The sequence below is a fragment of the Elephantulus edwardii genome, unplaced genomic scaffold (assembly GCF_000299155.1).
Source record: "Elephantulus edwardii isolate Elephantulus edwardi_28Jun2011 unplaced genomic scaffold, EleEdw1.0 scaffold00034, whole genome shotgun sequence".
NCBI classification, from domain to species: domain Eukaryota; kingdom Metazoa; phylum Chordata; class Mammalia; order Macroscelidea; family Macroscelididae; genus Elephantulus; species Elephantulus edwardii.
In genome coordinates, this window is record NW_006399784.1 from 18,084,246 (window position 1) to 18,096,182 (window position 11,937).

The following is an 11,937-nucleotide window of genomic DNA, read 5'->3' on the forward strand; positions in this document are numbered from 1 at the left end:
TTGTACTCATCATGATGATATTCTTTGTTATGTTTTGTTTTTTAATTTAGAAACAATTCTTTTCTTTCCTTTTTTTAAAAAAAATGTTATTTTATGCTGGTTTACTTAAAAGCTCGCATACATTGGTTTTTTTTTTTATTTTATTATTTTTGTGTGCATGTACCATCAAATCAGATCTGACTGGCACAGGAGGAGATTGTCCCTCCTTCCCCGGCAGAGCATCTGGTGGATTCGAACCATGCACCTCTGTGATTGTAGTTGCAGCTTCTTGCCACTAGGCCACCAGAGCTCCCCTGCATACATTGTTTTTAAATAGGATCTTTGCATTTCCTTTACCCATCCCTCCTTCCACCTATCAAATTGTGCAACTCATCCCCCAACAATCCTCCCAGCTCTGCTCCTAACTTTCTCTCTACGATAATGGTCTTATGTAGTATTTGCCCTTATGGAACTGAGTTCACTTCCTATGAAAATAATGAGAATTATGAGAATAATGCTTTCCAGCCCTTCCCAAGTTAGTTAGTGATTTACAAAATCATTGCTCTTGTGTGCTGTGTAGTATTCCATAGTGTGAAAGTGCCATATTTTCTCAATGAATGATATTCTTTATAGACTCCCACAGTTCAGCTGGTCTTTGTTCATTAGTATCCAAGGCCTCAAACTTGTTTTTGAGATGGTGTTTAGATTCAGGTAGGATAGACTCAAGGTCAAATTTTGGTTCTTGTGGATTTGATTTAATTTCTTTAAGGTTTAATTTGAACTTGCATATGAATAGTTGATGGTTTGTTCCAAAATCAGCAACCTGGCCTAATTTTCACAGCTGATATTGAGTTTCTCCAGCAATTCTTTCCACATATGTAATCAATCACATTCCTGTGTAGACCATTAGATGAGGTCCATGTATATAGCCATCGTTTGTGTTTCTTATAAAAGGTATTTGCAACGAATAAATGATTGATGGTACAAAATTCTACTATTCTATCTCCAGCCTCATTCCTGTCATCAAGACCATGTTTTCCAACTACTGATCCTTTATCCTTGTTTTAAACTTTTGCATTCCAGTCACCCATTATTAATGCATCTTAGTGGTACATTCAGTGAATTTCCTACTACAAAGCTTGGTAGAAATCTCCTATTTTCTTCGGCTCTGGTTGTTGGTGCATATATTTGAATGGGCATGGTAGTAACATGTCTTCCTTATATATGTATAGATACTCTCCTATTGCTTACAAGATTGCATTTCAGGATGGAGCTAGAAATATTTGGGTAGGGTTTTTTCTTTTTTGTTTTGTTTTCTTTTTACTATGAATGTGACTCTATTTTTCCTCACCTTTTAAAGAAATCTGGAGAACAGATACCTGGACAGCTCATTGGAAGATATCCATATTTATTCCCATTTCAAAAAACGATGATCCAACACAGTGTGGAAATTATCGAACAATATCACTAATATCATACACAAGCAAAATCTTGCTTAAGATTATCCAAAGACTATTATATTGGAACGGTACATCAACAGAGAACTACCAGAAGTACAGACTGGGTTTAGAAGAGGCCATAGCACTAGGAACATCATTGCTAATGTCAGACCAGGAGACAGAAGTCACAACAGAACAAGAAAACACTGCATGGTTCAAAATCAGGAAATAAATGTGTCAGGGATGTATCCTGTCTCCATACTTTTTCAGTCTATATACAGAATAATTAAGGAAGAGAAATGTGGCATCAGAATTGGAGGAAGATTAATCAACAACTTGTGTTATGCAGATGACACAACCTTGCTTGCTGAAACTGAGGAGGACCTGAAGCATCTGCTGCAGCAAGTCAAGGACTGCAGTCTTCAACATGGATTTAAGCTCAATATCAAGAAGACACGGATTCTCACCACTGGACCAATTGTCAGCACAATGATAGATGGAAAAGAGATGAGACTGTTAATGATTACAGCTTACTCAGGTCCACAATCAACACTCTTGGAACTGTTGTTGTTGTTAAATGCTGTTGAGTCAAGCACGACTCATAGCGACCCTGTGAACAAAGACCTGAATTCTGTTCTATAACTAGCATTGTTTCTCTAAGTTTGTCGAGTTTCCAGATGCATGTTGTTTAGGAAGGGGATGCCAGTCCTGGTTCCAAGCCTGCCTTAATCTGGGAGTCCCACCAAACACTGTCCACCATGGGTAACCATTATGGCATTTGACACAACAGTGGCATAGTGTTTAGCATCACAGCAATCCCAAGTTATCTTAGTACAGCAAATCGACAAACCAGTGCTATACGACTTAGAAGAATGTATGTCTCAAACACAATTAACTCGAGGACCCAACTAATTTTTAAACAGGCCTGCTCACCAGGTCCTGACTGACTCTAAATAAGAGGCTTCCAGAGCACAGCTCATTGTTAGCTCAATCCACAAATCCAATCATCTCACACAGAATTGTAGACGAAATAAAAAACAACCAAAGAGTCCACACCCAGTCCTAACCAAAACAAAAGAACTCACCTTCCAGAATCCAACTACTTTACACATAAGCCTCTCAACTGGGGACATAGTCAAGTCCCAACTGATATTTAAATATAAAAGTCTGCCCACCAGGCCTTGACTAACTCTAAACCAGTATAAAACAACAACAAAATTATTAAAAAAGAAAAAGATATGTTTTGGTTTTTTCTGTTTGTTGGTGTTTTGGTGTTGCTTTACTTTGTATTTTACAGCTGACATACAGTAAAATCTGTTTATAGTAGTCCTATATTGTGAATTATGCTCCATAGGGGTTTTCAAGTTTGTAACTTTTCAAAAGCAGAGCTCCAGATCTTTCTCCCAAAGGGACCTCAGGGTGGATTTGAACCACCAGCTACAGGTTAGCTGCCAACTACAGGTTACCCATGGAGCACTTATCAAAGAGTCAAATGTGTCTCATGGTAGCCCCAGGTGTTATACAGTAGAACTGTGCTACACAGGGTTTTCAAGTCTGTGTCTTGGAACTAACAGCTAGGAAATCAGAAGACTACTTGGATTAGGAAAACTGATTGTCAGGGACCTCTCCAAAGAGCTGAAGTCTAGAGAAGGCTATCAGTCTAGAGACTAAAGTATGTCTGATCCAGTTCGTGATCTTCACAGTTACTTGCTATGCATCAGAGAGCTGGACAATGAACAAGGATGACAGAAGAACTGATGCCTTTGAGTTGTGGTGCTGGAAAAGAGTATTGAACATACCATGGATTGCTGAAAGAACAAACAAGTCTATCCTGGAGAGGCCAAAATCAAGTTGCTCTTTGGAGGTAAGGATTTTGAAGCTTTGTCTGGCATACTTTGGGCATGGAGGGACCAGTACTTAGAGAAGGACATACATCATGCTTGGAAGGGTGGAGGGACAGCACAGGAGAAGACCCCCAAATGAGATGGATTGACACAGTGATTGGAGTAATAGGGGCAGGTGTGTTGGAGACAGTGAGATTGGGTCAGGATAGGACAGGGTTTAGAGCTATTGTGCATAGAGTTGCTATGAGTTACAGGTGAACTGACAGCACATAACAACAACAAAATATAAGATACAACTTATCACCTGGATAGGGACTCTTCATAATCTTCTGAGTTCAACAGCAATCTTCCTTGAAATATCATCCTACAAATTCACTGAAGATTTTTTAAAGAGATAATATATTGAATTCATTCGTTCAGCAAGTGTTTACCCAGCATCTTTTAAGCACATAGTACTGCAGTATAGGAGACCCTTTTTGCTTGCTCTTGAGAAATTGAAAAAGAACAGTCATATAGCCAGGAAAGGAAAATGGTGAGCAAAGTAAGAAGATTACTGTCTGGCAAGTAGCTGCTATGACGTTCCTGGGTGGCACAAATGGTTATGTGCCACTGAGTTGACGATGATTCATAGCGATCCTGTGAACAATGCTCTGAATCCTGCCCTATCAGTGTGCTTGTCTACCAACTAGAATACTGATGGTTCAAGTCCACCCAGAGGCTCCTTAAAAAAAGTTCTTAGACAAGGATCTCATGACTAATGTTTACAGAACACTGCAGTACCTCCACAAGAAAAAGACTGATAGCTCAAATCACAAAATGGCCAGAACACATGAAAAGACTCTTCACAAAGGAAAACACTTGGATGGTAAAAAAACCCAAAAACAAAAACAAAAACAAAACACATGAGAAAATGTTCAAAATCACTGGCAATCAGAGATACAAATCAAAACAACAGTGACATACCATCTCCCCCTAGTAGCAGTAGTAAAGTTTAACAAAACAGTAAATAAGAAATGTTGGAGAGAACAATTTAAAAGCGATATATGATAGGGTATTACTGTTATCTCAAGAGTCCAGAATTAAGGTTGCAGTGGAGTGTACTCAGGGCTTTGAGGGGAGGGGTTGTGGGGAGATTGTATACCAATGAAAGAATTTTTCTTAAAAAAAAAAAGAAGTGTTGGAGAGCCTATGGAGAGGTTGGAACTCTTAAGCACTGCTGGTAGGGTTGTAAAATGGTACAACCACTCTGGAAGGCAGTTTGTTGTTTCCTCAAAAAGCTGAACATAGACATTCCATATGACCCAGCTATTTCATTGCAAGAAAATACTCTAAGGAAATAAAAATTGAGACACAAATGGAGATATATACACTTATTTCACTGCAGTGTTATTCACAATAACAAGAGTAATGGAAACAGACTAAACGCTCATTAACAAATGAATGTATTGGAAAATTGTGGTGCATTCACACAATGAAACACTAAGCAACATTAAGGAAAAGTAATTCAGTAAAATGCTATATAACATGAGAGTCTAGAGAGCATTATTCTGAATGAAAGAACTCAGTCACATAAGGACAAATACTGCATAAGACCACAATTTTGAAAATGGGATAAATGATCAAGATATATGTAAACATTCAAGGAGGGAAAAGGAAGGGGAAGGGTGGGGTGGGGGAAAATAGAAAGGGGGAAATAACTAGGAGAACGAGATTAGGAAGTAGATGGGGTGGTGTGAAAGGATAGGAAAGGGTCAGTGGGGACTTGAAAAGACAGGGTGATAAAATGCATAAAGCAACAAGAATTAATTATATAAAATATAGTGCATAAAACACAATGTACATGAAGGAAACACTGTTTATGAATGACTGTATGTATATAAAAATGTAGTAAAAATGAGGGAGAGAAGAAGGTTATGATGATACTTTTGACTCACTGCTCTTGAGATGATTCCAACTCGTAGTGACCTTCCATTGGATTTCTGAGGCTGTAAAATGCAATGAGCAAAGGGAGATTTGGTGGCCTAGTGGCAAGAAACTGTGCTGCAATCCCGAACACGTGTGGTTTGAATCCACTAGATGCTCTGCTGGAGAAGGAGGGGCAATCTCTTCCTGTGCCAGTCGGATCTGATTCGACAGTATACAGCAACAAAAGAAATACTGGACTAAAAGTTAACTGGCAAAGGATGTTTTTTAAAAAAATTCATTGAAAAGAGAATACTCATCTTTCTTCTGAGGAGCCTCCTGTGGATTTAAATAGCCTTTTGGTTGGCAGTGCAACTCAGACTGCGCCACCAGGCAAAACCCTACAGAGCAGATCTACTTAGGAAGCTGACTTTATGTGGAGTTGGCTGTTGGTTTTTAAGTGCCTGCTATATGCTAGCTCTCCTTATGCATGGTTTTATTTTATTTTCTAAACTACCAGGGTTCTTAGTACTAGAAATGATCCCACCTTACAGATAAGAATCAGAGTTTGGCTAACTTCTCAAAGTTCCCATTTGTGGGCAGTGAAACCAGGTTCTTTCTCTTTCCACCATACTCCTCCCTGATAAGAAGAATAGGCACAACTTAATCCTTGGGCAAAAATTATTTCCTGGCATAAAATGAAAGATAAAGTAGCATATTGGATTTTATTTACAAGTATTTTGGATATTTAAAAGAAATGTGACTTTTCTTCTATTTAGTGAGATATTTAGTGAGATAAATATATAAAGAAGAGAAAGTCAAAACCAGTTAGTTGTTAAACTTTTACTCAGAGTTTAATTGTAAAAGAATAGCTACAGAACTTTAGACATGAAAACTATTTTATAAGTAATCCAAAGAGACATGCTTATTTTTCAAATGGAAAAGTTGATGTCATACAAAATGAGTTCACTTTCCGGAGTTACATAGGAAAAGAGAAGCCAGACCTGTCAGAGTTAGGACTACGTCTCTTAATTCCCAGTCCCAGGCATTTTCTGTTATGCCAGACAAACTAAAAAAAAAAAAGAAGAAGAAGAAATTGATCTTATATCAGTCTTTTATTCAACAGATCTCCGATTCCTTACCTCTCCAAAATATTATCCTTTATAAACTCTGAGTGTGACATGAACTATAATAAAATGTGCTTTACGTTTTTGATCAGTTTACTATGTTTTATGAAAAACCAATAAAGAAGAGAAAGCTTCACAGGTTATAAATGAGAAAGGATAAAACATGAATCCAGTTCATAATAACATAGATTAACAATCTTGGAAAGACGGATCAGGAGATGAAATGGAAACAAGGAAGAGGACTCTCTGAAACCATAGAAAGAAAACTTCACTAGAAATTTCATCAAGAAAACACTATTATATACTTAGGGCACAAACTGTCTGACAAAGCTGTCCCACGCATCTCTGGGGCCTGTTTTATCTTGTTGACCATTCTGTTTCTTTCTTGACCCTTGGTGTTGTCTGTTGCTGTTATTAAAAATAATACACAAAATAATTACAGAGGCAGATAGATGCATATGCTCTTTTAAAATGTAGGGAGATGACATCACTACTTTCTAAATGTCAAGCCATCAGATTATGCAATTCAGAAAATTACTATGTGCCCTTTGAGAATGCTTATCATCCAATTAGAATTTTACCCTTGCCACAAAAAACAGTTACCTCTTAGTCACTCAACTCTCGGCAACCTGAAGTTTCAATTACCCATAAGCAGAGCTTCACCCAGACCTTCAAAAGAGCTAAAGCCTCAATTAACTGAGTTGACTCAAGATGCCTCAGCACGCTCTTTATCAGATTCCTAGTTTGTTAACATGCAAATACTGTACCAAAGGAGAGATGTTAAGTTGACTTCTTATACCATTTTCAACAGAAAAATACATCCTCCTGTTAACAATTCACTAATAAGGTTAATAGTATTAAGTCAAATTACACAAAAGCACTTTTGATAACATAGTTCTTTATAATTTATCTTTTAATAAAAATCTATAAGATAAAAATATATCATCTTTATAATAAACATTCTCTTTATAATAATTACTTATTTTTAGAAATAGCATTTATTATTTACTTATTATCAAAATAATAACATTTTATACAAAGTTGAGACTGCTTAAGTTTTACCAGATGATCCTTGAAATGACAAATCTTTAAGCCTATATTACATATTTAAACTCCTCTATTTCATTTTGTAAGATGCGCAAGCTGCTTAACTCTGTAACGAGGAGAAGCTGGAGATGAAACCATCAAATGACACTGAAGGGCTGAGTAGATAGAACACCTGAAAACTACAGTTTTTGTTGACTTTGGAAAGGCTTGATTTTGTTCTGATTATCGTTTCTCAATGCATTGTAAAGCAAAGATAAAAACCCCTTATTCTTAGAGAACAACCTAACAAAAAGGTGATACATTGTTCTCAACACAGCCTGAGATGCAGTTATATTTTAGTAGGTAAGACAATTTCATAACGCTTTATGTGGAAGTGCCACAATTATAATTTCATGAATTTTCTTGTTGTTGTTTCTTCGATACAGTGATATAAAGCTTAAAATCAGGTTGCATACGAAGCTGAGCTGCAAAGAGGACTCTGCTAACCTTGCATCAATACAGCACATACTTTTGTTTTCCCAGACATGCTGAGGGGATTTTACAAATCACCTAAAGTCTCTTGTGCTATCCCCTTAGGACCAGTGGCTCACATTTGCAAACTGATGCCTAAAGTTAAGTTGTGGTCACGTAATTAACAATGTTGTTGTTGTTAAGTGCTGTGGAGTTGAGTACAACCCATAGCAACCCTATGAACAACAGACCTGAATCCTGTCTTATCCCGTGCCATCCTCACACTTCCTGACACACTCGAGTCCATTACAGTAGTCTTTGCGTCAGTACATCTTGTTAAGGGTCTTCCTCTCTTTCATTGACTCTCTCCACCTTTAGGAGAATGAATAATAATAACAAGTTGGCTTATATTGTGGACAAAGCAATGGCCTTGGGCTTATCTGTCTAACATCCAAGCCACTTTGTTAAATGATGACAGACATCAACACCATAACAAATTTCAGTCTGTTGGAAAGATCATGAGGAGGTCTGCTGAAAATATACTTCAGAATTAATTTCAGAACAATTACAAAGGATTTCTTCCGGTAATAACCCAGTTGAGAAAAGAAAATGAACCATTAATTTTGAAGAAATTTTAAGTTGAGCAATCCCTGTAGAAATAGGAGCAGAGACATAGTAATAGGTATATAACATTTACTGTGTGCGAGGCACAGTTTTAAATAATATAAATTAATTAACTCATTTAATCTTTCCAACAAACGCTAAGCAGTAAGCACTCACATTCTGTGAGTGAAGGAAATGAAAATTTAGGAACAATAAATATCTAGTTATCCATCTAGATTGTTGTTGTTAAGTGCTGTCAAATAAGAACTGATTGATAGCTGACCCTCCATCAAGTGTTCAGTGGTTGAAAATCACATGGGAAATAACCTATCTTTCTCCTGCAGAGCAGCTGGTGAATCAGAACCATGTGATTTTGGGTTGGCAGCATATCTCTTTACACACTAGGCCCTCAAAGCTCCCCTCTGTTACTAGTGTCTACCTGTTCATCTAGATAGAAATGGGTAACTACCAAGAGAATAATATTCTTCAAAGATCAGTGCACTTAACAACCAGGAGAGAACAAAATAGATGAATAGAACCGACTAAGAATCTCTATGCACATCAAAAAACTCCAACAGGGTAAGAAGGAAGCCCATAAACTGGGAAAACATATATTTGGCAATGATATATCAAGAAAACAAAGATTCTCACCACTGGGCCAATTGGCAGCATCAGCATGGATGGTGAAGAGATTGAGATAGTTAGCAGTTTTAGTTTACTTGGCTCCACAGTCAACACTCTTGGTAACAGCAGCCAGGAAATCAAGAGACGAATTGCATTGGGAAAGTCAGCTGTGAGGGACCTCTCAAGAGTACTGAAGAGCAACAATGTCAGGCTGGAGACTAAGGTGCGCCTGATTCAGGCTATAATCTTCGCAATTCATGCTATGCATCAGAGAGTTGGACAGTGAATAGGGATGATAGAAAGAGAATTGATGCCTTCGAGTTGTGGTGCTGGAGAAGAGCGTTGAATATACCATGGACTGCTAGGAGAACAAACAGGTTTGTCCTAGAGAGGGTGAAGCCAGAAGCTCCTTGGAATTAAGGATTCTGAAGCTTCATCTGACATACTTTGGACATGTAGCAAGGAGGGACTGGTCCTTGGAGAGGGACATCATGTTTGGGAGAATGGAAGGATGGTGCAGGAGAGTAAGACCCTCGATGAAATGGATTCATTCTGTGATTGGGGTGGTGGGAATGAGTGTGTTTGAGACAGCGAGGTTGGCACAGGCTAGAACGGCGTTTAGGGCTCTTGTACATAGGGTTGCTATGAGTTGCAAGCAACTCGATGGCACATAACAACAACATATCTGATAAGGGATTTATATCTAAAATTTATAGAATACTCCTCAACAAGAAAAAGCTAAACAACCTAGTCACAAAATGGGCACAGGATGTGAACAGACACTTCAACAAAGAAGGCATTTAGATGACAAATGAATACATGAAGAAATGTTCAAAATCCCTAGCTACAAGAAAGATGCAAATCAAAACAACTATGAGATAAAATCTCACCCCCAAAACAATAACAAAGTTTAACAGGGCAGCAAACAACAAATGCTGCCGAGGCTGTGGAGAGATTGGAACTCTTATTCACTGCTGGTGGCAATGTAAAATGGTACAACCACTATGGAAGGTAGTCTGGTGCTTTTTCAAAATGTTGGAAGTAGAAATACCATGTGATGCTGCAATTCCACTACTAAGAATATACCCTAAAGAAACCAGAGCTATGACTCAAACAGTTGTATGCACAGCCATGTTTATTGCTGTGTTATTCACAATAGTAAAGAGATGGAAGCAATGTAAATGCCCATCAACAAAAGAATAGGAAATCTATGGTACAGCCACACAATGGAATATTATGCAACACTGAAAAAACAATGAACTTATAAACATTACACAACACTGGGAAGCCTGGAGGACATTATGTTGAGTGAAATAGCTCAGTTAAAAAAGGGCAAGTACTGCATAACACTGCTGATAAAGAATAGGACAGACGTGGAGGGAGGGTTAGGTAGAGAGTGGGAAAGAGAAGATAGGTAATAAACACCGCGTTAGATTAGATGAGGGGAAGAACTGTCCAAAAGGAATATATGATTAGACATATGTATGAAAACAATATGGAATAAGAGGTGCATTGAGGAGTGGGTTGGATGAGGGTAGAAGGAAGGGGGAGGGGAGAAAATGTGCAACAATGAGAAAAATGAAATAAGAAAAAGAAAGATTAGTGCAGAAAAAGAAGAGTAAACGATAGAAATAAAATACACTGTTGCTAGGTGACAATGAGTTTGCTTTAATTCATAAGTGACCCTATGAAGAACTGAATGAAACACTGCCATGTACTGTGCCATTCTCAGAATCATCACTGTGTTTAAAGCCCATTGTAGCGATGACTAGGAAAATCTGTTTGAGTATCTTCCTCTCTTCTGGTGATTCTCCATTCTTCCATGCATGTTGTTCTTCTCTAGGGACTAGCCCCTCCTGACAACATGCCCAAAGTCTGTAAGACAAAGTGTCAACCTCTTTGCTCCCAAGGAGCATTCTGGCTCACCTGGTCTACCCAGATTTATTTGGCAGTCCAAGGTATATTTTATATTCTTTACCAATGCCACAATTAAAATGTATTTGAATTTGTAAATAAACTAGTATAATTTAAAAAAAAAGAAATAAAAAATTATATCCCTGGTACCACGACAGACTGATTTGCTATCTGTCACTGTTGTCTGTAGGGAGTGCTAGTGGCCTGGTGGGTACAAAGTTGTGCTGCTAACCCAAAGGCACTAGGTTTGAATCCACCAGCTTCTCCACAGGACAAAGATGAGCAATCTCCTTCTGTGTGAATTACAGTCTTGGCAAAACCAGCTGGAGGGCCAGTTATGTGTCAATTCTGACTTGATGACAATGAAAGTTTTAAGTATACAAAACTATAATTATAAATATAAATTATGTCCATATTTTTCAATGCCTATTTAATTTGATCACAGATATGCAAACAAATCAGAAGTAAATTTGGAGATAATAAGGTGGGGTTGGAATTTATAATTCATTTTTTTTGACAAAACCAAGTAATAACACACATCCCCACCATTTTTAAAAAAAAATATCTATTATCTTAAAGGAGTTTTAATTAATGAATTAATTGAATATCCTAGGATTTAAGGGAAATATGAGAGAACATAAACAGTAATTTCTAATTAAGAATTTTATTATTATTGTATAATATGACATAATTTGGGCATGTTGCAAGGAGGGACCAATTCTTGAAGAGGGATATAATGCTTGGGAGGTTGAAGGGACAGCACAAGAGAGGAAGACCCCCCCAAAAAAATAAATAAAAGAGAGAGAGAAAGACCCTCGATGAGATGGATTGACTCAGTGGCCAAGGTAATGGGGGTAGGTGTGTCAGAGCCAATGAGGTCGGCTCAAGATAGAGCAGGATTTAGAGCTGTTGTATATAGGTCACTATGAGTTTCAGGCAACTTGACATCACATAACAACAACAGCAGCAATATATAATGATGAGAGAACATGAATTATAATTTCTAAT